The sequence below is a fragment of the Pristiophorus japonicus genome, chromosome 15 (genome assembly GCF_044704955.1).
Source record: "Pristiophorus japonicus isolate sPriJap1 chromosome 15, sPriJap1.hap1, whole genome shotgun sequence".
Classification (NCBI taxonomy): domain Eukaryota; kingdom Metazoa; phylum Chordata; class Chondrichthyes; family Pristiophoridae; genus Pristiophorus; species Pristiophorus japonicus.
In genome coordinates, this window is record NC_091991.1 from 121,406,170 (window position 1) to 121,432,438 (window position 26,269).

The following is a 26,269-nucleotide window of genomic DNA, read 5'->3' on the forward strand; positions in this document are numbered from 1 at the left end:
AGGACTGGGAGAAATTTATAATACAGCAGAGGAGGACAAAGGGTTTAATTAAGAGAGGAAACATAGAGTACGAGAGGAAGCTTGCCGGAAACATAAAAAATGACTGCAAAAGCTTCCATTAGATATGTGAAGAGAAAAAGATTAGTAAAGACAAACGTAGGTCCCTTGCAGTCAGATTCGGGTGAATTTATAATGGGGAACAAAGAAATGGCAGACCAATTGAACAAGTACTTTGGTTCTGTCTTCTTAAAGGAAGACACAAATAACCTTCCGGATGTACTAGGGGACTAAAGGTTTGGTGAGAAGGAGGAACTGAAGGATATCCTTATTAGGCGGGAAATTGTGTGATGGAAATTGACGGGATTGAAGGCCGATAAATCCCCAGGGCCTGATAGTCTACATCCCAGAGTACTGAAGGAAGTGGCCCTAGAAATAGTGGATGCATTGGTGATCATTTTCCAACAGTCTTTCGACTCTGGATCAGTTCCTATGGACTGGAGGGTTGATAATGTAACATCACTTTTTAAAAAAGAAGGGAGAGAGAAAACGGGTAAATATAGACCGGTTAGCCTGACATCAGTAGTGGGGAAAATGTTGGAATCAATCATTAAGGATGAAATAGCAGCGCATTTGGAAAGCAGTGATAGGATTGATCCAAGTCAGCATGGATTTATGAAAGGGAAATCATGCTTGACAATTCTTCTGGAATTTTTTGAGGATGTAACTAGTAGAGTGGACAAGGGAGAATCAGTGGATGTGGTGTATTCGGACTTTCAAAAGACTTTTGACAAGGTCCCACACAAGAGATTGGTGTGCAAAATCAAAGCACATGGTATTGGGGGTAATGTACTGACGTGGATAGAGAACTGGTTGGCAGACAGGAAGCAGAGAGTTGGAATTAATGGGTCCTTTTCAGAATGGCAGGCAGCGACTAGTGGAGTGCCGCAGGGCTCAGTGCTGGGATCCCAGCTCTTTACAATATATATATTAATGATTTCGATGATGGAATTGAGTGTAATATCTCCAAGTTTGCAGATGACACTAAACTGGGTGGCGGTGCGCGCTGTAAGGAGGACGCTCAGAGGTTGCAGGATGATTTGGACAGGTTAGGCGAGTCGCCAAATACATGGCAGGTGCAGCATAATCTGGATAAATGTGAGGTTATCCACTTTTGGAAGCGAAAACACAAAGGCAGAATATTATCTGAATGGCAGCAGATTAGGAAAAGGAGAGGTGCAGCGAGACCTGGTCATTATGGTTATCAGTCATTGAAGGTTGGCATGCAGGTACAGTAGGCGGTAAGAAGGCAAATGATTCCAGGGATGGCTGGACAGACATATGAGGAGAGACTGGATCAACTGGGCCTTTATACACTGGAGTTTAGAAGGATGAGAGGGGATCTCGTAGAAACATGTAAGATTCTGATGGGACTGGACAGGTTCGATGCGGGAAGAATGTTCCCAATGTTGGGGCAGTCCAGAACCAGGGGACACAGTCTTAGGATAAGGGGCAGGCCATTTAGGACTGAGATGAGGAAAAACTTCTTCACTCAGAGAGTTGTTAACCTGTGAAATTCCCTGCCGCAGAGAGTTGTTGATGCCAGTTCATTGGATATATTCAAGAGGGAGTTAGATATGGCCCTTGCGGCTAAAGTGATCAAGGGGTATGGAGAGAAAGCAGGAAAGGCGTACTGAAGGAATGATCAGCCATGATCTTATTGAATGGTGGTGCAGGCTCGAAGGGCCGAATGGCCTACTCCTGCACATATTTTCTATGTTTCTATGTTTCTATGTAATGGAAGTGATTTGAAGTTGATAAACGGATACACATTCTTGTTCAATTGTTCAATTCTTTTTAATACTGTGAGCTAAAGACTATGGCACTTTATATTTGTTGGTTGCCTGATTGCATTGTGATTAATATTCTAATTACTTATGTGGGCGTTCAGCATGTCAGCACCATAGGAAAGCCACTGCTCGTGCTGCTTGTGCAGTCATTGCTATAGTGACATGAGGGATGGGCGAATATGCTGAAAACTTTAAATTAAGAATAGTTGCATGAATAGATATGCCTCCTTCAGCTCACTTTGGGTTTTTGGATTGTTTGTCAATGCATAACCGTGTAACTGAGTGGTGTTTCTGAAGTGTTAATGCATTATTATGTCGTTCTTTTATAGGCCAGTCATTTCTAATATTATTTTTTTAAAGAGAGTTTGTTCATTAATTCTACTGTAAAACAAACTTGCAGAATGGGCATGTAAATAACAGATGAATTTCAATATAGATAAGTGTGAGGTGTTGCATTTTGGTCGGAGGAATAAGGAGGCGATTTCCTCCTTGGAAAATAAGAATCTAAATGAGGTAGAGGTGCAAAAGGATCTCGGGGTAGAGATTCACAAATCATTAAAAGCCGCAATGCAGGTTGAAAAAAGCCATAAAAATGCAAATAAAGCTCTGGGGTTCATTTCTAGAGGAATAAAATTCAAAAGCAGAGAAGTTATGTTAAACTAGCATAGAATCTTGTCTGATTGTCTCATGTTTTGAGACAGTGGGGTGGCAATATGGCATTACTGTATAAATGCTTTTAAATGTTTGCTGTTGCTGTCGTTGTTGTAAAAATTGTTGTTGTAAAAGTTGTTGCTGTAAAGTTTGCCCATGGATGAAAATGTTGCACTCAAATGAATTCATGGCCCAATCAGTACAAAAAAATTTGGGGGGAACATTACTGTGAAGAATTCTGGGGGGGTGGGGGCGCGGGGGGAGGGAAATTGCCCCACGTCCCAATTGGAGCGCACAATTTGAATTAAATTAATATTTAGCGCCCGGCGAGATCAGCTGCTAAATGTTGCTGAATTGGGGTCTTTGTTTGAAAACAATGTGCCGGGTGGTATCGGAAGCGTGATTCATCCGCGGGGCGGCAGCACACCGTTAGCGGGACGCGAGGCTCAGCGCCGCGTTGCCATTGTCGGGCCGACAACAAAAAGACGGTGGCCGTGGCGCAAGGCCCTACCCCTTTAAGGATCCCCAGCTATGACGGCTTTGCGACCCGCGAAGCTAGCATTGGCATCGTCCACGCCAATCTCGCGTGCCGCTGGGCAATTTCCCCCGCGGGGTGCAATATGAGGCAATAAGGGGTCGGCGCACGCGGCGATGACATCATTGCCATGTGTGCCCCTGCCCGGGGCCAGAAGTAAGGGGCACAGCACAAACCCATTTTCGCTCACAACATCCCGGGGGCAATTCTGGGTGGGTCACTTCCGCCGCCTATCCTGGGTGATAAATCATTCATGTCTGTTAGCGCCTACCAACGGGGCTATAAAAAGGGGCAATTTTGGCCCCCTGGTCTTTATATTATAACAAGGATATAGGGGCACTGGAGAAGGTGCAAAAACAATTTACTCAGATGATACCAGAACTGAGAAGCTATACTTATCAGGATGGATTGAATAGGCTGGGGCTCTTTTCGCTAGAAAAACGAAGATGGAGGGATGAACTAATGGAGCTCTTTAAGATTATGAAAGGGCTTGATAGGGTAGATGTAGAGAAGATATTTCCACTCCCGAGGAGACCAGAGCTAGGGGCCAGAAATATTTGATAGTCACTAATAAATCCAATAGGGAATTTAGGAGAAACTTCATTGCCCAGAAAGTGGTGAGAATGTGGAACTCGCTGCCACATGGAATAGTTGAGGTGACATAGAAACATAGAAAATAGGTGCAGGAGTAGGCCATTCAGCCCTTCTAGCCTGCACCGCCTTTAATGAGTTCATGGCTGAACATGAAACTTCAGTACCCCCTTCCTGCTTTCTCGCCATACCCCTTGATCCCCCGAGTAGTAAGGACTTCATCTAACTCCCTTTTGAATATATTTAGTGAATTGGCCCATTATGCAGTCGAGGGCCAACCTTCCCCATAACAACAAATTCCATTCCCAAACAAATATTTATTGAGGCCCTTTATGAAGGGGTTAATAATCTCTATTTTACATGTCTATTGGATGAAGGGGGTATCGCCGAACTTCATATTTCACTTAACATTCAGTCATTCAGTTATACGTTCACAGTCCAAGTAAAATAGCTTGCTTATACTTCAACTATCAAACACACTCAGCGTTTTAAACATTTCAATCATTATATTACCTAGTATTTACAGCACAGAAACAGGCCATTTAGCCCAACAGGTCCAGGGCAATATTTATGCTCCATGTGAGCCTCCTTCCACACTACTTCATCTAACCCTATCAACATAACCTTCTATTCCTTTCTCCCTCATGTGTTTATCTAGCTTCCCCTTAAATGCAGATCAACTGGGCTTGTATTCACTGGAGTTCAGAAGAATGAGAGGGGATCTCATAGAAAAGTTTAAAATTCTGACGGGTTTAGACAGGTTAGATGCAGGAAGAATGTTCCCAATGTTGGGGAAGTCCAGAACCAGGGGTCACAGTCTAAGGATAAGGGGTAAGCCATTTAGGACCGAGATGAGGAGAAACTTCTTCACCCAGAGAGTGGTGAACTGTGGAATTCTCGACCACAGAATTGAGGCTGCAGGACAGCAATGAAATATAGTTATGTGAGAATAGATGACGATTTTGGAGCTTTTCATCATTACTGTAGTGTGTTTGCTTCACAGATTCTTTGCTTAAGAATTCACAGCTACATGTTTGCTGTAAAGAACTAGTTGGTTTATTAGCAAAGGTTTAACAGTCAACTGAACCCTACCAGTTCATCCACCAGGCTCACAACAGCACGCCTCATCGTCAAGAACCTGAGCTCAATTAACTGGGGTTTTACTGAGTCTTGTGAACATCACTCACAGTGCAACAGCTCCACAAACATGTGTGAGCATGCTCACAGGTGCATACTTTACAATGACCTTTTGGGATCAGTTTAATATTATGCAGAGCTTTCTCTTAGGAAATTGGATGAGTGGAGAAAAGTTCATAATTGACTGTATGTTGTCTGTACAAGATGATGGTCTTAATGTCCCTTTGACATTCCAGGCATTCTTCTATGTCAATAATAGGCTGCGTCTTCATTACCATAGCAAAATAGAATATTTTACATTTCAGTAGTTATGTATGAAAATGGTATGTTTCATTTACCTTTATTGATATTGCAACTACTTTTTGTTAAATAATTAATGTGCCAAAAATTGCGGTCAGAGGCTTCCTTCAGACAAACGCCTCCGACCCAAAGGAAATCTACGAAAATGCCTGGTTGTCCCTGAGGAACATAGGATTCCGGTTCGAGACCTTCATTCACTGCGCAGTGCCCGGGAACATGTCTTCCACGTATGGACACATATGCTGGAATCACATGGGCCTGGGCCACCAATCACTATCTAGTATCCTCATTGATAATAATGGGAACTCAGTTTATATGGGCTCCCATTACTGTCAATGAGAATAACCCCCTAAAACAAGAAACACAGCACAATTAATTTAAAATTAATTGAAATTGAATGTAATTAAATATTTTGGAAAAAAAAATTATTTTAATTTTTTTAACTGTGTTTTAATAGAGTTAAAATAAACTTATCTTAATGGACATGATTTTTTAATATAAAAATGAGTGATTAAATGTAATTTTTCTATGTTTTAAAGCTCTTACACTGGTAGAAGTAGGCTATACACCTGCTTTTCCCAGGTGTAAGAGTTTGAAGAACATTCGCTGGGCAAGAGTTGGGCAAATAGCCTTCCTGTGGAGATGCATAGGATCTGTCTAAAGAAATTTTGACAGATCGCAAAAGCTGATTCTCGGCGGGTGCGCATCGCGTCCGGAGAACCGCCTTTTGCGAGGCCTTGCCAGGTGGGTGCGCACATCGTACGGACCCGGAGAGACCGCAATTTTCAGCCTAATGTGTTTTACTGAATGTTCTAGGTGCTCACTGATGCTTTCTGTTGCAGCTCAGCTTCCTTCAACCAAAGGGATGGTTTATGGTCCTGGTCATTGACTTCTCCATGGCCACCATCAATGTCAATCCGTTGTTCAGCCCCAGGAATTGCACCTCTGTGGGCCTGAATGCTACATGTTAACGGTTGCTCCCTCTTCCCAGCAATGCAATTCTCCACTGATGCAAAATGTGCTCCACACAACAGCACAGCTGAGACCTAGAATAGCTTTTCTGGTTGCAACAAATTAGTTTCCCAGCAAAGGCTCAGATTTGAACTTTGCCCTTTTGAGCTGACTGTTCACCTACTCCATGTCCAGAAATATGAAATAAGTATATTTTTGCGTAAGCTATTTATTGAATTTGCATGCATGCAAGACATAAATTACTCTCATCTTTGCAACCTTGAATTATACAACTACCAGTTTGCAGCTCATGAACTCATATAAGAGTTTGTTTTTTTCCCCACAAAATAGCTATAAGCAATTGAGTGTAAGGACCCTCACTCCTTGTTAGTATTAATTAAAATAATTACAATTTAAAGCACATTTTGTACCTCAGCACCTATTTTAAATAACATTATTTTTGTTAAAATTATAATATCCTCACCTTTCGTTAAAACTGTAAGATTTTTACAGTGCATGTTTTCACAGACTCGGAAAATATAGCAGCATGCATTTCAAAACTATCAACAGTCTGATTTTGCACACTGTGACATTTGTTAGATGGCTCCAATATGTGCAAGACTGTGTTATAGGCTAGGGTTTCGTTATAATTTTTAATACCGCCCTTATTTTGTACAATAGAGATATATAACCTCTTCAATATTGTATTATTTCTCAATTTGGAGCCATTGCACTTTTTGCAAGGTGATTTGTTAAAAACGCTGACTTAGAGATAACCATGATTTTGGCAACATGAAGTTAATCCACGTGATTTCAGTTTCGTCTGCTACACTTCAGGTCTGACCTCCTGATCTTACCGAGGCAGATCATTGGAGAGATCCAAATCCAGATTAGGTTTCCATGGGGGCAGAAACTATCTTCATGTAATATAATCGGTTGGTGCCATGTGAGAGTTTTATACTGTACCAAAATTCCATGGGGATCCGTGATTATGATTCTAGTACTGCGCTAAAGGAGCTGTGTCAAAAGGCACCTGGGGTTTGCTCAATTAACTAACATTATTGCCGTATCTGTTACATCTGCTCCAATAAGCATTTCCATTTTAATTGAAAATACTTTAGTTGAAATCACAAATAACACATTTTGCAAAAGTTTGTACTGTGCAGATATTTTGGCCTCGAAATGACATGTTGCTGCCACAGGTGCACATGTGTCCAATATGGCTGCTGACGCTTGCGCACATTGAGACGCAAGTGTGCCGCCCACCGTATTGGTACAGGCATCAAAGGCCCTGCAACTGAAACAGGCGTTAGACCCATGAGGCTGGATTTTTGGGTGGTTTTTGACCGGGTTTTCGCTGTGTTTTGACCCTCCGCGGCGAAAACCCGGTCGCAAAGTCCAGGCGGGATCCTCGGCTCTTTGTTTGCGGCGGTGCTTCCAAGTACCACCGGGGTGAGGTGCGCCGGACGTGTAACAACGTGGATTGCCTTACCGTCCGAGTTTTGGCACTCTCCCGATCCATAGGCCATGCCCAGAAGAGCGACAGGTAAAACCTATCGGTGTAGCCCTGCCAGCAGCGGTAAGTTAGAAAACCTGCAAAAAAGGTGAGTTAAAGTTTTTATTTTTTTATTTATTTTGCAGCGATTTGTTAGCTAAGGGTCTTGGTAATGTTGTTTGAATGTTTTTTGAATGTACTTTCTCCCCCTCCCAAGGCCTCTCTCACAGCGCAGATGACCCTGCACTAAAGTTGGCAAGGATCGCGTTTTGCGAATAATTGTGCAACGCCTTCCTTTGCCACTGGCGCAGATCCTGAAATCGGTAACGCGGCGAAAACAGTCATTTTTACGTATCGCTTACGTTTTCGCCCAAAAAACCCCAAACCTGAAAATCCAGCCCATTTTATATACAAATATGGGCACGAACATCCACTTGATGCACCCTGTACCAAATTAGTTTGTCCTGAAAGCAGCTAGTTCTGGGTGGGCTGTGTCCAGGAAAACCAGGTCTACATGTGGCCTAAACAACGGTCCTTAAAGGGTCTGCTGCAGGCTGCCACAAAAATGGTAAATTAAAAAAAATGTCTTGCCTGAAAGTGGAGCCGGGAGTACAGTAGTATTGATCATCATCATCATAGGCAGTCCCTCGGAGTCGAGGAAGACTTGCTTCCATTCCTAAAGTGAGTTCTCTGGTGGCTGATCAGTCCAATACGGAAGCCACAGACTCTGTCACAGGTGGGACAGATATTCGGCAAGGGAAGGGGTGTGTAGGGCTGGTTTGCTGCGCGCTCCTTCTGCTGTCTGCACCTGATCTCTTCACGCTCTTTGCGCTGAGACTCGAAGAACTCAACGCCCTCCCGGATGCACTTTCTCCACCTCGGGCAGTCTTCGGCCAGGGTGTCCCAGGTGTCAGTGGTGATGTCGCACTTTACCAGGGAGGCTTTGAGGGTGTCCTTGCAACGCTTCCGCTGCCCACCTTTGGCTCACTTACCATAAAGGAGCTCTGCCTAAAGCATTTCATTAGGGAGCCTCGTACCTGGCATGCGAACTATGTGGTCTGCCCAGCGAAGCTGATCGAGTGTGGTCAGTGCTTCAATACTGGGGATGTTAGCCTGGACAAGGACACTGATGTTGGTGCGCCTGTCCTCCCAGGGGATTTTCAGGATCTTGCGGAGACATCGTTGGTGATATATCTCCAGCGACTTGAGGTGTCTTCTATACATCGTCCATGCCTCAGATCCATACAGGAGGGTGGGTATTACTAAAGCCCTGTAGACCATGAGCTTGGTGGTAGATTTGAGGACCTGGTCTTCAAACACTCTTTTCCTCAGACGGCCAAAGGCTGCACTAGTGCACTGGAGGCGATGTTGAATCTCCGCATCAATGTCTGCCTTTGTTGATAAGAAGCTCCCGAGATAAGGGAAATGGTCCACGTTGTCGAGGGCCGCGCCGTGAATCTTGATGATTGGAGGGCAGTACTGTGCCGCGGGGACTGGCTGGTGGAGGACCTTAGTCTTACAGATGTTAAGCGAAGGCCCATGCTTTCATATGTCGCAGTCCAACTGCGGCAACTACAGGGGAATCTCCCTGCTGTCAGCCACTGGGAAGTTTGTCGCTAGAGTCCTCCTCAACCGTCTTCTCCCTGTGGCCGAGGAGCTCCTCCCGATATCACAGTGCGGATTTTGTCCCCTACAGGGTACAACGGACATGATCTTTTCAGCGCAACAGCTGCAGGAAAAATGCAGGGAGCAGCGCCAGCCCTTATATATGGCCTTTTTCGATCTTACAAAGGCCTTTGACACTGTCAACTGTGAGGGTCTATGGAGCATCCTCCTCCGTTTCGGATGCCCCCAAAGGTTTGTCAACACCCTTCGCCTGCTTACGACGACATGCAGGCCGTGATCCTTACCAACAGATCCATTACAGACCCAATTCACGTCCGGACCGGGGTCAAATAGGGCTGCGTCATCGCTCCAATCGTCTTCTCAATCTTTCTCACCGCCATGCTCCACCTCACAATCAACAAGCTCCCCGCTGGAATGGAACTAAACTACAGAACCAGTGGGAAGCTGCTTAACCTACGCCACTTCCAGGCCAGGTCCAAGATCACCCCAACCTCTGTCGTTGAGCTGCAGTATGCGTATGATGCCTGTGTCTGCGCACATTCTGAGGCTGAACTCCAGGATATAGTCAATGTGTTCAGTAGTATTATCTTCTCCAGTCGTAATTTACCTTAACTTGGCAGACTTTGATTTGTGTTTTCATTTTGCGTTTTCTCAAAATAAAAGGTCAGCCATTTAAGACTGAGATGAGGAGAAATTTCTTCACTCAAAGGCTGATGAATCTTTGGAATTTTCTACCCCAGAGGGCTGTGGATGCTCAGTCGTTGAGTATATTCAAGACAGAGGTTGATACATTTTTGGGAACTAAGGGAATTAAGGGATATGAGGATAGTGCGGGAATGTGGAGTTGAGGTAGAAGATCAGCCATGATCTTGTTGAATGGCAGAGCAGGCTCAAAGGGCCAAATGTCCTATTCCTGCTCCTATTTCTTATGTTCGTATGATCTTATGTTCAATTTGAATTTTCTTCGCAATCTGAGGAACACATCCAATCTGAAACTAAGAATAGGCATTTAAATGCTTAGTTACTCTCTATTTTAGTTATTTTTGGCTTTGTATTTTTCCTTCAGTTGGTTCACTCAAGTAATGGCTTACTGCTTTATGCAGGTATTTATGACTTATGAATTTTGAGGTAGATTTGAATGCTGGTGAGAACATTTTGAGGTTCAATTTCCTGTGTTCTTGCGCCCAGAGACATGTGTAATTGGGGTGTACAGCAAATGCCCAGCATAAACGTTCGAGGAAAGATAATAATTTCCTTGCTCTTTGCCCCCTGTGTATTGAACCCTCTGTCTGAATGCATTTCAGCTCATTATAATAGCTCCGCCCTTCGGCTAATGAGTCATACACATGTTTTTCATGCAATTAAAAGAAACAGAAAATACAATGCCTGTCTTAGTAAGGATAGATTTTTTTAAAACAGAAAAAAATTTTTTTCCTGCCGTGTCTGAAAATCTGGTTGTAATTTGAGCAAGCGCAGTTGCGCATTTGAGGCTCTGTAACTTAGAGGTGAGGACATCAATGTAGATAGTGATGCATTTGGACAGGGGGTCAAGAGACATTCATAAAAGAGCAAGGAGATTTGGGCATATTGTATCGCTTCTTGGCCTTTTGGCTAAGATCAAGTGTAGTATCTGTTCTTAGGTGGGTGGGGTGGCTTGACCCATCCACCTCCACGGAGGTGTGTGGGGGGCCTGACCCATCCACCTCCATGGCACGAACCTGGTATTGCAGTACTTCCAGGAACGGTGCAGTGGCTCTAGGCCTTTTGGCTAAGAGCATTGGCGCAGAGTGATCCTTGATGTGTGCAAGGTGACCTCTGGCGTTTGTGATTTGACAAAGAATTGGAAAGATTGGCAACGAATTAAAAAAAAAAAAATCTGTTCTTATCAGTTTAATATCCCCTATAGGGACATGATATTGAATGATTTTTGGACAGGGAGCTGGATCAGGGGCATGCCCCATCCACTCCATGCACCGACCTGGTATTGCAATATTTCCAGGAACGGTGCAACTTCGCCTCTCGGCCTTTTGGCCTAAGATCAAACACATTGGCGCAAAGTGATCTTTGGCGTTAGAGCTGATCTGGAACAAAATTGGATAAAAAAAATTTTAAAAAATATTGTAATTATGCATGGAATTCACATGCACACAAACTTCTGTCATCTTTTAGGCCGCGTTTTTGATAAGCGCCCCAATTGTGCCTGTCTCTGCATGCATAAACACAGAAAATTCGAGGCCCATATGTTTAACATCCAAACAATTTAATGCTTTAAACCAATTCTACAAACTCCAATTATTGTTGCAGCCTGCAGATGAGAATTTTTGGTCTGAACACAATAGCCCAGATTTTGGTCACTAAAAAAACAGCAAGTTTAATGCCTACAATGTTATTAATGTATTAATCGTCCAGCAACTTGTGGTGAGGAAGATATACCTTGAATTGGGAATCGCCGCAACTTGCTGGACAATTTGTGCTGCTCCGCCATCAACCTCGTAAAAATGGCAGCTCACCCTCAATCTCCCCATCAGTTTCAAGAAATTGCTGCATTTTCACATTTATTGCCAATTAAACTCATCACAGAAAATTAGGGCTAGTACTTAACAGCGTAAGTACCATCTTAATGATGAGATTTGTGTTGCTGCGATGCCACTCAACCTCTCTGGCCCAGAAAGCAACCTGAACCTCATTCCTAGAGATGGTTTTATATTTCACATTTTTAATTTTTAATTTTTTTCTTACTTTTCCTTTCTGCAAATTTTTCTCTCACTTGATCCAATTTTTGTTTTCTTCTCCTTATCTCTCTTTCTGTACGTGATTTGACTCCAATTCACCCTCCTCCTCCATTGTTCCTCTGTTTCTTTCTCAGTTCTTCAATCTCTGCTGTGTCAGCTGTGGCTCAGGGGGTAGCACACTTGCCTTTGAGTCACAGGTTGTGGGTTCAAGTCTCACTCCAAGGACTTGAGTACATAAATCTAGGCTGACACTCCAGTGCAGTGCTGAGGGAGTGCTGCACTGTCGGAGGTGCCGTTTTTCAGATGAGATGTTAACCCAAGCCCCGTCTGCTCTCAGTTGGTTGTAAAAGATTCCATGGCACTATTTCGAAGAAGATCAGGGGAGTTATCACCGGTGTCCTGGCCAATATTTAGCCATCAATCAACATAACAAATAGAGTTTATCTGGTAATTGTCATATAACTGTTTGTGGGAGCTTGCAGTTCGCAAATTGGCTGTCGCGTTTCCCACCTTACAACAGTGATTACACTTCAAAAGTACTTCATTGACTGTAAAGTGCTTTGAGACGTCTGGTGATTGTGAAAGGCACTAGATAAATGCAAGTCTTTCTTTCATTGGTTGAGGAGATTGATTGTTGGTCCTGTTGTTCACCAAGGTCCCAGATGCCCAGTTATCAGTTAATGCACTTCCAGCAACTTGCAGGCGAAATATCTTCAAGGCGAAGGAAAAAGTCTAACCAACACCACGAGATGACCCACTTCAGCAAATTCTGAGCCATTGTGTTACAACAAATTCATTCTGATTCTGTGCACTATTATTTTACACAAATTTTCCGGCAGTATTTTGAGGTGGGTCGGTGCTGGAGTAATGATTTTAGATCGAAGGTTCTTGAACTTGTTAAACTGAAGTAAAATATTTGTTCAGAAAGCAGGTCCTTTGATCAGGTTCCAGGGACAGTTGTTGGAAGGTCAGTTACTAGAGGACAGCAGCTCGTTCATGCAACAGTTATTTAACAGTATCTGTTCCAGTTATTAATCTGCATAGAAAGGACATTATCAATCACTGTAAAGTTTAATTTGGCAAACATATATTTACAATTATGGACCAATTAATTCCAAACAATGTTTATAGATACCATTTATTTTGTTGAATGACATGAACAAGCTCTAAGTTTTTATAGTAGTATATTACTGGTATGAGGTAAAACTGTATTGAGCCTGAATCTTTTAAAAGGTGGAAGACCCTGATTGATACTTCAAACCTTTGACTCCAACAGTACTTTCATATCGTATGAAATGCCTGACTTAAATCACAAATTAATAGAAATCGTAACTTTTTGTTGATGGGAATTGCAACTCTAGTTTGTTATTTGCATTTATTTAACTAAGCTATTTTAATTACTTTTCTCCCCCTTAACACTCCACTGAGGTCTCTCAGAACCCCTATCGTTAGCTGGTTCCCTCAGTAAGAGACCTATTGTTGGGGTTACCAGTGTGACTCTGAAGCCAGCTGCTTGTGTGTGAGTGGCCCATAGTGATCCGCCCTCCTGCATGGCTCAGAGACGTGGATCATATACAGTAGACACCTCAAGTCACTGGAGAAATACCACCAACGATGTCTCCGCAAGATCCTACAAATCCCCTGGGAGGACAGACGCACCAATGTTAGCGTCCTCGACCAGGCCAACATCCCCAGCATTGAAGCACTAACCACACTCGATCAGCTCTGCTGGGCAGGCCACATTCTTCACACGCCAGACACGAGACTTCTAAAACAAGCGCTCTACTTGGAACTCCTTCATGGCAAATGAGCCAAAGGTGGACAGTGGAAACGTTACAGGGACACCCTCAAAGCTTCCCTGATAAAGTGCAACATCCCCACTGACACCTGGGAGTCCCTGGCCAAAGACCGCCCTAAGTGGAGGAAGAACATCCGGGAGGGCGCTGAGGACCTTGAGTCTCATCGCCGAGAGCGTGCAGAAATCAAGCGCAGACAGCGGAAGGAACGTGCAGCAAACCAGCCCCACCCACCCTTTCCCCTCAACGACTATCTGTCCCACCTGTGACAAAGACTGTGGTTCTTGTATTGGACTGTACAGCCACCTAAGAACTCATGTTAAGAATGGAAGTAAGTCTTCCTCAATTCTGAGGGACTGCCTATGATGATGATGATGAGTGATCAGCCCCTCCATATTTCTCCCTGCCTTGTGAGAAAATCGCTGCCATCTGTTCATAGCAGCATGTATGAAATGGTCCATCCCTGGTCGAAGGTGCTGCACTATCATGCTACTCTCGTGATTATAGGTACATACACTGACCTCTGGTGTTAGCGTTCCCAATAAACAGGCACACGCAGTTTGACTTGAGTTTTATAATTGGTCTTTGAGATATTAAATTAAAATAATAGCCCATCGTAATTTAGGTATCAAAGCCATTTCTTTCTAAGTAGCAACTGCACAGTAATTCTCAGTCCCACATACCTGGACCACCCTGCTGAATGTATCAAAACCTATTGTTGGAATTACATGAAAACAGTTATGTAAATTAGCATATTTTGAGAAATTCTGGAACATTCATTGAAATGCCACAAGCAACCAACAGATAGCAACATTACTCTGTTAGCTTGTAATATATACGGTGAGTCAAGTTCCAGGATTGGCAAATGAGCAGAATTCTCATTTGAATAGATGAATAATGTTGAAATAGAAGGCCATGACATTGATTCAATGGTTTAAATGAATGAGGAATGGGCTAAACAGCCCAAATTGCTGTAACTTCTCCCTTATTTCCTTGTATTTAATGCAGCTTTGATTGGTACTTATAGGGTTATCTAATAAAGCTATCCTCAGTGTTGTGTGGTACAGTTTATACAGCATGCAACAAATAAATCAATTTAAAATAGGAGCCAATTTTGAAACTTAAGCTGCTGCTTCCATGGTGGGATTTCCTGTGCATTGAGTAAGCCTTCAAAAAAAATGTAATTAATACATACTTTTGCATATTTAACTTGAGGTATAACATGCTTACATTCAAATAAGTTGCATATAGGGGTAGAGATTGGATAACGTCAGCCTGTCGCACATACTGTGTGCAGTGATCCAGAGGTTTTCCAAGAACTTTTACAGGTGATATAAAAGCATTGCTTGTATACAACACCAACAAAAATTATCTTATAAAAAGAGTAGAGAAAGATAGGAGAAGGAAAACAACCTCCTGTCCTGACAGGGCAGAAAGATGTTCATTTATTTAGCGCCTTTCACAACCTTAGGGTATCCAAAAGCGTTTTCCACCCAATTAAGTAATTTTGAAGTGTATTCACTGTTGTAATGTAGGAAACGCGGCAGCCAATTAACACACAGCAAGCTTCCACAAACAGTCATGTGATAATGACCAGTATTCTGTTTTATTGATGTTGATTGAGGGATAAATATTGGCCAGGTCACCATGGATAACTCCCCTGCTCTTTTTCAAAATAGTGCCATGGAATCTTTTCCATCCACCTGAGAGAGCAGACACTTTCTCAGTTTGACATCTCATCCAAAAGACAATACCTCAGCATTGGAGTGAAGTCTCAGCAGTAGATGCTGTGCTCAAGTCCCTGGAGTGCGATTTGAACCCTCAACCTTCTGACTCTAGAGGAAAGGGTACTACCACTGAGCCACAGGTAACACCTCGTGAAGCAATTGCTTGGTTTTGGAGAGAAATAGATTAGGGACATAAAAATGATAATGAAAGCACACAGTGATCTGTTAAAATGACCATTCTGTGAAAGTACAGTGCATACAATGGTGTAATTCCACTCAGTGGGGAGTTCTTCGGGTGTTCTATCCAATGATCTCCCCTCATTTAACCGCCAAATGCAGATAAACTAATCATTCATCAATTTGCACCTCCTGGGATCTTGCTGTGCAGTGCCTACACAACAGTCACTTCACTTAATTATAAGGCAAATTCAAGGATCTTTTGCTTACTGCAAGGAGCATGAACTGCAATGAGAATGCAGGCCAACTCCCTGTAGGATTCACGATGTTGTGAAAATTACCATATTTTTGAAGCATTTTGAGATCTTTCAGAGATAAGTTATAATAAGGTGCCATTGAAATGCAAGTCTTTCATTTTGCTTCAGCCGTTTACAACCTGAAAACCTAAATGAAGAAATTCTATAAATACTATATTTAGCATGAAATCAGAGCCTGTAAACCTATTGTGCCAGTGTAGAAAATGTCATTTACCTTGCAGTACCTTCTCCAGACAGTGTGTTATGTATATAACATGGTACGCTGAAAGACACACATCCAATCCATCAACTGAAGATACTTAGTTATTAATAAAGTCCATATGAGAAACAAAACAGATGGAAAGCCAGGGTTTCATGTTTCTGTCAAGAACATTTGAGGGATAGACTGACTTAAATTTCTCAATGTAAGAATAGAAATTGAATCTGAACAGTGTTATTCCCCCAGGCATATGTTACATCAAAAGAGTCTTTGTAGCGCACGTAAGAAAATCTCTGATTGCTGTCAAGAAACTTGAAGATGAACTTTGTTCTATTTAAATATTGTAAAAGTACTTGTATTTCTTCTAATTGAGATCTTCTGTATCGGTCATTAACTGAGATGTTTTGCCAAAGGTAAACATTAATATTTGAAGTTAAGACAAGACTTAAAATATATTTCAAGTAGCAGCTGAGAAATGCTTGATGTCCCGATCTCCTAAGCATATAATAAATTATGCTTGGTTACTTACTGAGATTTATTTGACTTGTGTGTGTATGTTTTGCTTCAAACACATTCCATCATTGCGTCAGGTCTATCAGATTAAGTGCAGACCATTTTTCAATATTACATGCAAATCCATATTCTATTTTCATTCACATTAGTATCAAACTACCACCACATCGCCTAGTTATCCACCTCCATATGCTCTCGTTCTTTCCTTAAGGTTCTTTATTTATTGCAGTACAAAACTTTGATGATATAATGCAGTAAGCACAATGACATTGTTGAGTGTTAACATTATGTGTCAGCTGTGGCTCAGTGGGTAGTACACTCACTACTGAGTCAGAAGTGAGTTCAAGTCCCACTCCAGGGATTTGAGCACATAAATCTAGGCTGACACTCCAGTACAATGCTGAGGGAGTGCTGCACTGTTCGCGATGCCGTCTTCTGGATGAGGCGTTAAACCGAGGACCCCATCTGCTCTCTCAGGTGGACGAAAAAGATCCCATGGCAATATTTTGAACAAGAGCAGTGGAATTATCCCCGGTATCCTGATCGATATTTATTCCTCAATCAACATAACAAAAACAGATTATCTGCTCATTATCACATTGCTGTTTGTGGGAGTTTGCTGCGAGCAAATTGGCTGTTGTGTTTTCCACATTACAACAGTGACTACACTCCAAAAATACTTCATTGGCTGTAAAGCGCTGTGAGATATCCGGTGGTGGTGAACGGCGCAGTGCAAATGCAAGTTTAAAAAAAAATAATATTTACTGATACAATTCAAGGAAACTTGGTAAAAAACTGCCTTGTGTTTTCTTCACGCTTTCTTTCGCAACAGTCATTTGATTGGTGTTCTAATTGTAACAACTCTGGCATCGCAGTCAATGAAATGCTGATTCACGCACCAAGGTAGCTGAACCTGTCGGAATCAACTGTTGCCTTTGTTGCCAGGTAGAAGTCTATCTTGGAGGAAGTGTAAATTGCCCTTATCTGTCTTGTCCTGCGAGAAGCATATTTTCTGTCAGATGATTACAGAACAACATTTGTGATATAAAAGGGGAAGATCATATACTGTGTGATTATTTACAGTTTATCATTACTGAATATTATACAAAGAAATACAGTGAAGCAGTCACAAAACTTGGAAGTATAGTGAACAATGAGGAGGAGAGTGATATACTTCGGGAAGACATAGACAGGCTGGTGAAATGGGCGGACATGTGGCAGATGAAAATTAATGCAGAAACGTGTGAAGTGATGCATTTTGGTAGAAAGAATGAGGAGAGGACATATAAACAAAATGATACAATTCTCAAGAGGGTACACGAACAGGGGTATGTGTGCATAAATCGTTGAAGGCGACAAGGCAGGTTGAGAAAGCAGTTAAAAAGGCTTATGGGATCCATAAATAGAGGTATAGAATACATAATATGAACACATGATGAACCTGTATAAAACACTGGTTCGGCCCCAACTGGAGTACTGTGTCCAATTCTGAGCACCACACTTTAGGAAGGATGTGAAGGGCTTAGAGAAGGTGCAGAAAAGATTTACGAGAATGATTCCAGGAATGAGGGACTTCAGTTACATGGATAGACTGGAGAAGCTGGGATTGTTCTTCTTACAGCAGAGAAGGTTGAGAGGAGATGTGATAGAGGTGTTCAAAATAATGAAGGATCTGGACAAAATAGATCGCGAGAAATGTTCCCATTGGCAGAAGGGTCTCGAACCAGAGGACACAGATTTAGGTGATTGGCAAAAGACCCAAAAGCGATGTATTCATTTTTTTTAATGCAGCGAGTAGTTGGGTTCTGAAATGCACGGCTTGAAAGGGTGGTGGAGGCAGACTCAATCGTGGCTTTCAAAAGGGGGTTGGATAAGTATTTGAAGGAAAGAAAATTGCAGGGCCACAGGTAAAGAGCAGGAGAGTGGGACTAGCAGAGAGCCGGCACAGGTTCGATGGGCCAAATGGCCTTCTTCCATGCTGTAACCAATCTGTGATTCTATGTAACTCTGGCGGCGTGTTCTCTGTCATTCCCACTCGCCAGTGGAAGGTCTGATTTGTCCAACTTGATCCTGTTGAGCTCGCTCTCTCTGGTTCCGAGGGGGAGGATAAAATGAGTTTCCATATTTCACTGAATCAGTTGATGAAGTGTTGAACCTTGTAATAGCAGGTCCAATCGTTTCAACCTCCCAACGCATTCTTCCACTGAGCATCTCGCTAATGACTTTTCTATTTTGCTGATTTTGCCCTGCTAATTTCATGGCCACTGGCAGGCAGAATAACATTAACCTGTTAACGTAAGCTACATCGCAAACAAGGCCAGAACCTCCTGCACGGGCCATATCAAGAGATTTATTCTGAGAGAGCTTGTGGAGAGACATATCAGTCATGATCAGTGCAGTGCTATCTGTGGATGTGTGGATTTTAATGAAGGATCAATCTAAGAGTCCCTGCCAATATAATTCTCTACTCTCTACTCCCTATCTGGTACAGTTTTGAGGGTAGTACAATATATATTCAGGATTTTGTTGTTTGCTGAACAATAAGCCAGTTGCAAATTGTACATTAGCCCCACAAATGTCGACAGTAAGTCATTGCTGATGTTTTGTGTTCACACAATGCCAACTTGGACCACATCGCTTTCCAACTGTTGAAGGCTGTTGGAGCTACTACACGTTGCCAATAAGAAAAATAGTGGTATGTTACCTGCTGCCGAAATGTGATGGTGATGTCATAGGAGCTGACAGCTGAACTCTTCTCTCTAATAATTTATTCAAGTGACATTAACATCTTTCTTAGCTGATTTTTTAGATACCAATGTTTGGATGCCAGTGTTGTCCAAGTTTCTCAAGACGGAAAATGGAACTTGCACAGCTACAGAAAGTGTACTAAAATTAAATGGCAAGAACTGGGCATAGGGATTGATCCCTGTGCCTGAGCGGGTAGGCCTGAGGCACACCCGATGTTTAAATGAGACTGGCGAGCTGCGGACACCCGATGGGAGTCAGCACATCAACGACGAAGAAGCTGTGAATTTCGATTCGAGGTTTTAACGTGGGGTCGGGAGGAACGTTCCTGCACTCGTGGTGCCTGTATTTTGAACAACCCAGTTATGCACAGAAGGCCCCAAACAGGCGTTAGGCCCCATATTTGCATTTGCAGCTCCCACAACACTCAAAAAGCTCGACACCATCCAGGACAAAGCAGCCTGCTTAATTGGCACGCCATCCATCCCCTTAAACATTCACTCCCTCCACCATCAGCGCACCATGGCTGTAGTGTATACGATCTACAAGATGTACTGCAGCAACTCGCCAATGCTTCTTCGACAGCATCTTCCAAACCCACGACTTCTACCACTTAAAAGGACAAGAGCGACAGGCGCATGGGAACACCAGCACCTGCAAATTTCCCTCCAATTTACACACCATCCTGACTTGGAAATATATCGCCATTCCTTCATCGTCACTGGGTCAAAATCCTGGAACTCCCTCCCTAACAGCACTGTGGGTATACCATCACCACACGGACTTCAGCAGTTCAAGAAGACGGCTCACTACCACCTTCTCAAGGGCAATTAGGAATGGGCAATAAATGCTGGCTTTGCCGGCGATGGCCACATCCCACGAACAAATGTTTTAAAAAGGGCCCAACGCCTGTTTCAGGCACGGGGCCCTGGATGCCAATGTCTTTTGCCGAAACCAAGATGACAAGAAGCGCACCTCCAGTTCATAGAAACATAGAAACATAGAAAATAGGTGCAGGAGTACGCCATTCAGCCCTTCGAGGCTGCACCATTCAATAAGATCATGGCTGATCATTCCTTCAGTACCCCTTTCCTGCTTTCTCTCCATACCCCTTGATCCCCTTAACCGTAAGGGCCATATCTAACTCCCACTTGAATATATCCAATGAACTGGCATCAACAACTCTCTGTGGCAGGGAATTCCACAGGTCAACAACTCTCTGAGTGAAGAAGTTTCTCCTCATCTCAGTCCTAAATGGCCTACCCCTTATCCTAAGACGATGTCCCCCGGTTCTGGACTTCCCCAACATCGAGGACATTCTTCCCGCATCTAACCTGTCCAGTCCTGTCAAAATCTTATATGTTTCTACGAGATCCCCTCTCATCCTCCTAAACGCCAGTGAATAAAGGCCCAGTTGATCCAGTCTTTCCTCATATGACAGCCCAGCCATCCCTGGAATCAGTCTGGTGAACCTTCGCTGCACTCCCTCAATAGCAAGAACGTCCTTCCTCAGACTAGGAGACCAAAACTGAACACAATATTCCAGGTGAGGCCTCACTAAAGCACTGTACAACTGCAGTAAGACCTCCCTGCTCCTATACTCAAATCCCCTCGTTATGAAGGCCAACATACCATTTGCCTTCTTCACCGTCTGCGGTACCTGCAAGCCAACCTTCAATGACTGATGAACCATGACACCCAGGTCTTGTTGCACCTCCCCTTTTCATAATCTGCTGCCATTCAGATAATATTCTGCCTTCTTGTTTTTGCCCCAAAAATGGATAACCTTACATTTATCCACATTATGCTGCATCTGTCATGCATTTGCCCACTCACCTAACCTGACCAAGTCACCCTGCAGCCTCTTAGCCTCCCCCTCACAACTCACACCAGTTTAGCGTCATCTGCAAACTTAGAGATATTACACTCAAATCCTTCATCCAAATCGTTAATGTATATTGTAAAGAGCTGGGGTCCCAGCACTGAGCCCTGCGGCACTCCACTAGTCACTGCCTGCCATTTTGAAAAGGACCCGTTTATCCTGACTTTCTGCTTCCTGTCTGCCAACCAGTTCTCTATCCACGTCAGTACATTACCCCCAATACCATGCGCTTTGATTTTGCACACAAATCTCTTGTGCGGGATCTTATCAAAAGCCTTTTGAAAGTCTAAATACACCACATCCACTGGTTCTCCTTTGTCCACTCTGCTTGTTACATCCTCAAAAAATTCCAGAAGATTCATCAAGCATGATTTCCCTTTCATAAATCCATGCTGACTTCGACCGATCCTGTCACTGCTTTCCAAATGCACTGCTATTTCATCCTTAATGATTTATTCCAACATTTTCCCCACTACTGATGTCAGGCTAACCGGTCTATAATTACCCGTTTTCTCTCTCCCTCCTTTTTTTAAAAGTGGTGTTACATTAGCTACCCTCCAGTCCATAGGAACTGATCCAGAGTCGATAGACTGTTGGAAAATGATCACCAATGCATCCACTATTTCTAGGACCACTTACTTAAGTACTCTGGGATGCAGACTATCAGGCCCCGGGGATTTATCAACCTTCAATCCTCTCAATTTCCCTAACACAATTTCCTGCCTAATAAGGATATCCTTCAGTTCCTCCTTCTCACTAGACCCACTGTCCCCGAGTACATTTGGAAGGTTATTTGTGTCTTCCTTCGTGAAGACAGAACCGAAGTATTTGTTCAATTGGTCTGCCATTTCTTTGTTCCCTATTATAAATTCACCTGAATCTGACTGCAAGTACTTACATTTGTCTTCACTAATCTTTTTCTCTTCACATATTTATAGAAGCTTTTGCAGTCAGTTTTTATGTTCCCTGCAAGCTTCCTGTCGTACTCTATTTTCCCCCTCTTAATTAAACCCTTAGTCCTCCTCTTTTGAATTCTAAATTTCTCCCAGTCCTCAGGTTTGTTACTTGTTCGAGCCAATTTATATGCCTCTTCCTTGGATTTAACACTATCCTTAATTTCCCTTTTTAGCCACGGTTGAGCCACCTTCCCCGTTTTATTTTTACTCCAGACTAATGTACAATTGCTGAAGTTCATCCATGTGATCTTTAAATGTTTGCCATTGCTTATCCACCGTCAACCCTTTAAGTATCCTTTGCCAATCTATTCTAGCCAATTCATGCCTCATACTGTCGAAGTTACCTTTCCTTAAGTTCAGGACCCTAGTTTCCGAATTAACTGTGTCACTCTCCATCTTCATAAAGAATTCTACCATATTATGGTCACTTTTCCCCAAGGGGTCTCGCACAGCAAGATTGCTAATTAGTCCCTTCTCATTTCACATCACCCAGTCTAGGATGGCCTGCTGTCTAGTTGATTCCTCGACATATCGGTCTAGAAAACCATCCCTAATACACTCCAGGAAATCCTCCTCCACCGCATTGCTACCAGTTAGGTTAGCCCAATCAATATGTAGATTAAAGTCGCCCATGATAAAACAGAGAGACAGACTATTATCTGAATGGTGACAGATTAGGAAAAGGGAAGGTGCAACGAGACCTGGGTGTCATGGTACATCAGTCATTGAAGGTTGGCATGCAGGTACAGCAGGCGGTTAAGAAAGCAAATGGCATGTTAGCCTTCATAGCGAGGGGATTTGAGTACAGGGGCAGGGAGGTGTTGCTACAGTTGTACAGGGCCTTGGTGAGGCCACACCTGGAGTATTGTGTACAGTTTTGGTCTCCTAACTTGAGGAAGGACATTCTTGCTATTGAGGGAGTGCAGCGAAGATTCACCGGACTGATTCCCGGGATGGTGGAACTGACCTATCAAGAAAGACTGGATCAACTGGGCTTGTATTCACTGGAGTTCAGAAGAGTGAGAGGGGACCTCATAGAAACGTTTAAAATTCTGACGGGTTTGGACAGGTTGGATGCAGGAAGAATGTTCCCAATGTTGGGGAAGTCCAGAACCAGGGGTCACAGTCTAAGGATAAGGGGTAAGCCATTTAGGACCGAGATGAGGAGAAACTTCTTCACCCAGAGAGTGGTGAACCTGTGGAATTCTCTACCACAGAAAGTAGTTGAGGCCTATTCACTAAATATATTCAAAAGGGAGTTAGATGAAGTCCTTACTACTCGGGGGATCAAGGGGTATGGCGAGAAAGCAGGAAGGGGGTACTGAAGTTTCATGTTCAGCCATGAACTCATTGAATGGCGGTGCAGGCTAGAAGGGCTGAATGGCCTGCTCCTGTATCTATTTTCTATGTTTCTATGATAACTGCTGTACCTTTATTGCACACATCTCTTATTTCTTGTTTGATGCTGTTCCCAACCTCACTACTACTGTTTGGTGGTCTGTACACAACTCCCACTAGCGTTTTCTGCCCTTTGGTATTCTGCAGCTCCACCCATACTGATTCCACATCATCCAGGCTAATGTCCCTCTTTATTATTGCATTCATTTCCTCTTTAACCAGCAACGCCACCCCGTCTTCTTTTCCTTTCTACCTATCCTTCCTAAATGTAGGACATAATGAGTGTACTTTTCCTGCATGCCACATTGGAGGCTTAGGTGCTCAGTAAGCGCTCAAAAACAGATGTGAACATTCACATTTCTAGGGCAATGATTTGGTCAGTGAGAAAAGGACAGTGATTAAAGTTTAAAATAGATTTAAATGTAAGAGGCAATCTAGGATACATTTTTTTTGAAGTTGTAAACCATGTCCTTTGGTTGTAAGAATGGAAAAGTGGTGGTCCCGGTGGAATGAACACTTACACTCCAAGGCCTAGATGCACAGCCCAGCTCAGGGACATCTCAGGAGTGTACAGGCATCCTGGGATCATATGGGCCTGGACCACCAATCACAATGTAATATTCTCATTGATAGTAATGGTGAGTTCCATTTGTACAGACCTCCCATTACTATCAATGAGAATACCCGCAAAAACACAGAAACACAACACATAAATTAAAAAAACACCTCACATATTTGAAATTGAATGTTTTAGACAAAAAAATATTATTTTGAAAATGTTTTACTAGGGCTAAAATTAAACTTACCTTAACGGCAGGGTTTTCAATTGAAAAATTAGTGATAAAATTTAATTTTTCTATCTTTTAAAACTCTTACACTGGCAAAAGCAGGCCTTATGCCTGCTTTTATAGGGGGTAAGATTTTTAAGGATATTCGCTGGACAGGAGTTGGGCAAATAGCCTAAATCTCCGCCCGGGAAGTCCCTTCTCCAGGGATGCACATGATCTGTCAAAAAAAATGAATCACCATGGCGATTTACTGCTAATGGTGCCCGTTTGCGGGCCTTCGATGAGGCTCTTCAAACTAAGCTTTATTTTTGGGCGCAAGGGCACTAATAGGCACCTTTTAAAAGCTTTTAAATATTTTAAAATATTTAATTTACTAACTGACTACTGTACACAAATTAAACTAATAAATGGTTCTGTATAGATTTTTAAAAGTCATTTGCAGTTATTTAACATCACAGACGGTGGACTAGACACTCTGATTAAAAATACTTATTTTTTGCGATAAACCCATTTTCAGCTGCACTAATAAAACTACACCAGGTTCCCACTCTGAAATATATCAAGGAATCTTTTTAATACAAAAAAATACATTCCAAAACGCTGCCAGACTGCGCTGGTTCCTGGATCATTTTACGTTTGTGATTATGCAAATGAGTTTGAGCAGAAATTTAAACCCTAAATCAATTCAGAGGGTCGTGAATCTTTTGGAATTCTCTACCCTGGAGAGCTGTGGAGGCTGGGTCATTGAATGTATTTAAGGCGGCGATTGACAGATTTGTGAACGACATGGGTGTCAAAGGTTATGGGGAGCAGGCAGGGAAATTGGAGTTGAGGCCAAGACCAGATCAGCCATGATCTGGTTGAATGGTGGAGCAGGCTCGAGGGGCCATGTGGCCTACTCCTGCTCCTATTTCTTATGTTCTTATGTTAATTCTGAAAACCAACACAATTTTGAACGTAATTTGCGCCTGGGTTGGTGATTGAGCCCAAAGTGGAATACTTACTTGACCTAGTTTTAGCACCGGACTAACTTCAGCTAAGAGCTGCAGTAAGTTGTTCTAACTATTTGCAACATGTGTTTCTTCTCTCACACCCTACATCTTTTGTAGGGAAAATATTAAAACTTACATTGTGCTGTCTTGATTGCCATCAAAATAGGTAACAATTTGGGTGGTTGGTTGAATTCTTGTCCCGGTATGCTGAAGAAGCAGGTTGTTGCAATGATATGTATTTAACAATGTACATATACAGAGGCTGATTTATCAAGTTTTTTCAGTGTGTGTGTGCTGAGCTCCATCATCTTGTAGATAATTGTAGATTTACAGTATATTTGAAACCTACTCGTTGGACTTATAGTGGTGGACATTTCATAACAGTATTTTGACTGCAATGCTGGAGTCTGTGTCAGCCTGACAAAGATGTCAATTTGGTTTTTTTTTAGAACCTTGTCTAATATGAAATTTGATTGATTCATGTGTCAACCATGCATCCATCATTAAAGCCATTTACATTGTCGAAGATAACCTCACTGCACATTAAAAATTCATCATAAGGATGTGCTATGGTGAAGTGGTATATAGTAGCCTTCCTGCTACACAAATATTTGCTGTCTCAATGGATAGTACTTGTAGTCTTGAGTTGCTCTACAGGCAATCTGACTGTCTTTTTTTATTTATGAACTGCAACTTCCTTATTTTCAGCTCACAAAGTTTTACTTAAAAATTAAAGTTTACTTTCTGACAAAAATGTGGGAAAGTAATACTGCAGCATTTTTTCCAGTAAACTTGGCACTTGGTGCTGACTTTTGCAGTATCTGGCCATTAGCAAGCCTGGTCAATTCATTACTTTATGAGGCAATTATTTCACCACACTCAATTCAAAATACACATTAGAGCTTAACCTTCTG

General features: G+C 42.6%; 2 pseudogenes; both read left to right on the forward strand.

Annotated features, from left to right (window-relative positions):
• The first annotated feature begins 10,724 nt into the window (after window positions 1-10,724).
• Window positions 10,725-10,888, forward strand: LOC139225965 (U2 spliceosomal RNA; annotated as a pseudogene).
• Window positions 10,889-10,977: 89 nt separating this feature from the next.
• LOC139226032 (U2 spliceosomal RNA) lies at window positions 10,978-11,148 on the forward strand (annotated as a pseudogene).
• The last annotated feature ends 15,121 nt before the right edge of the window (window positions 11,149-26,269 follow it).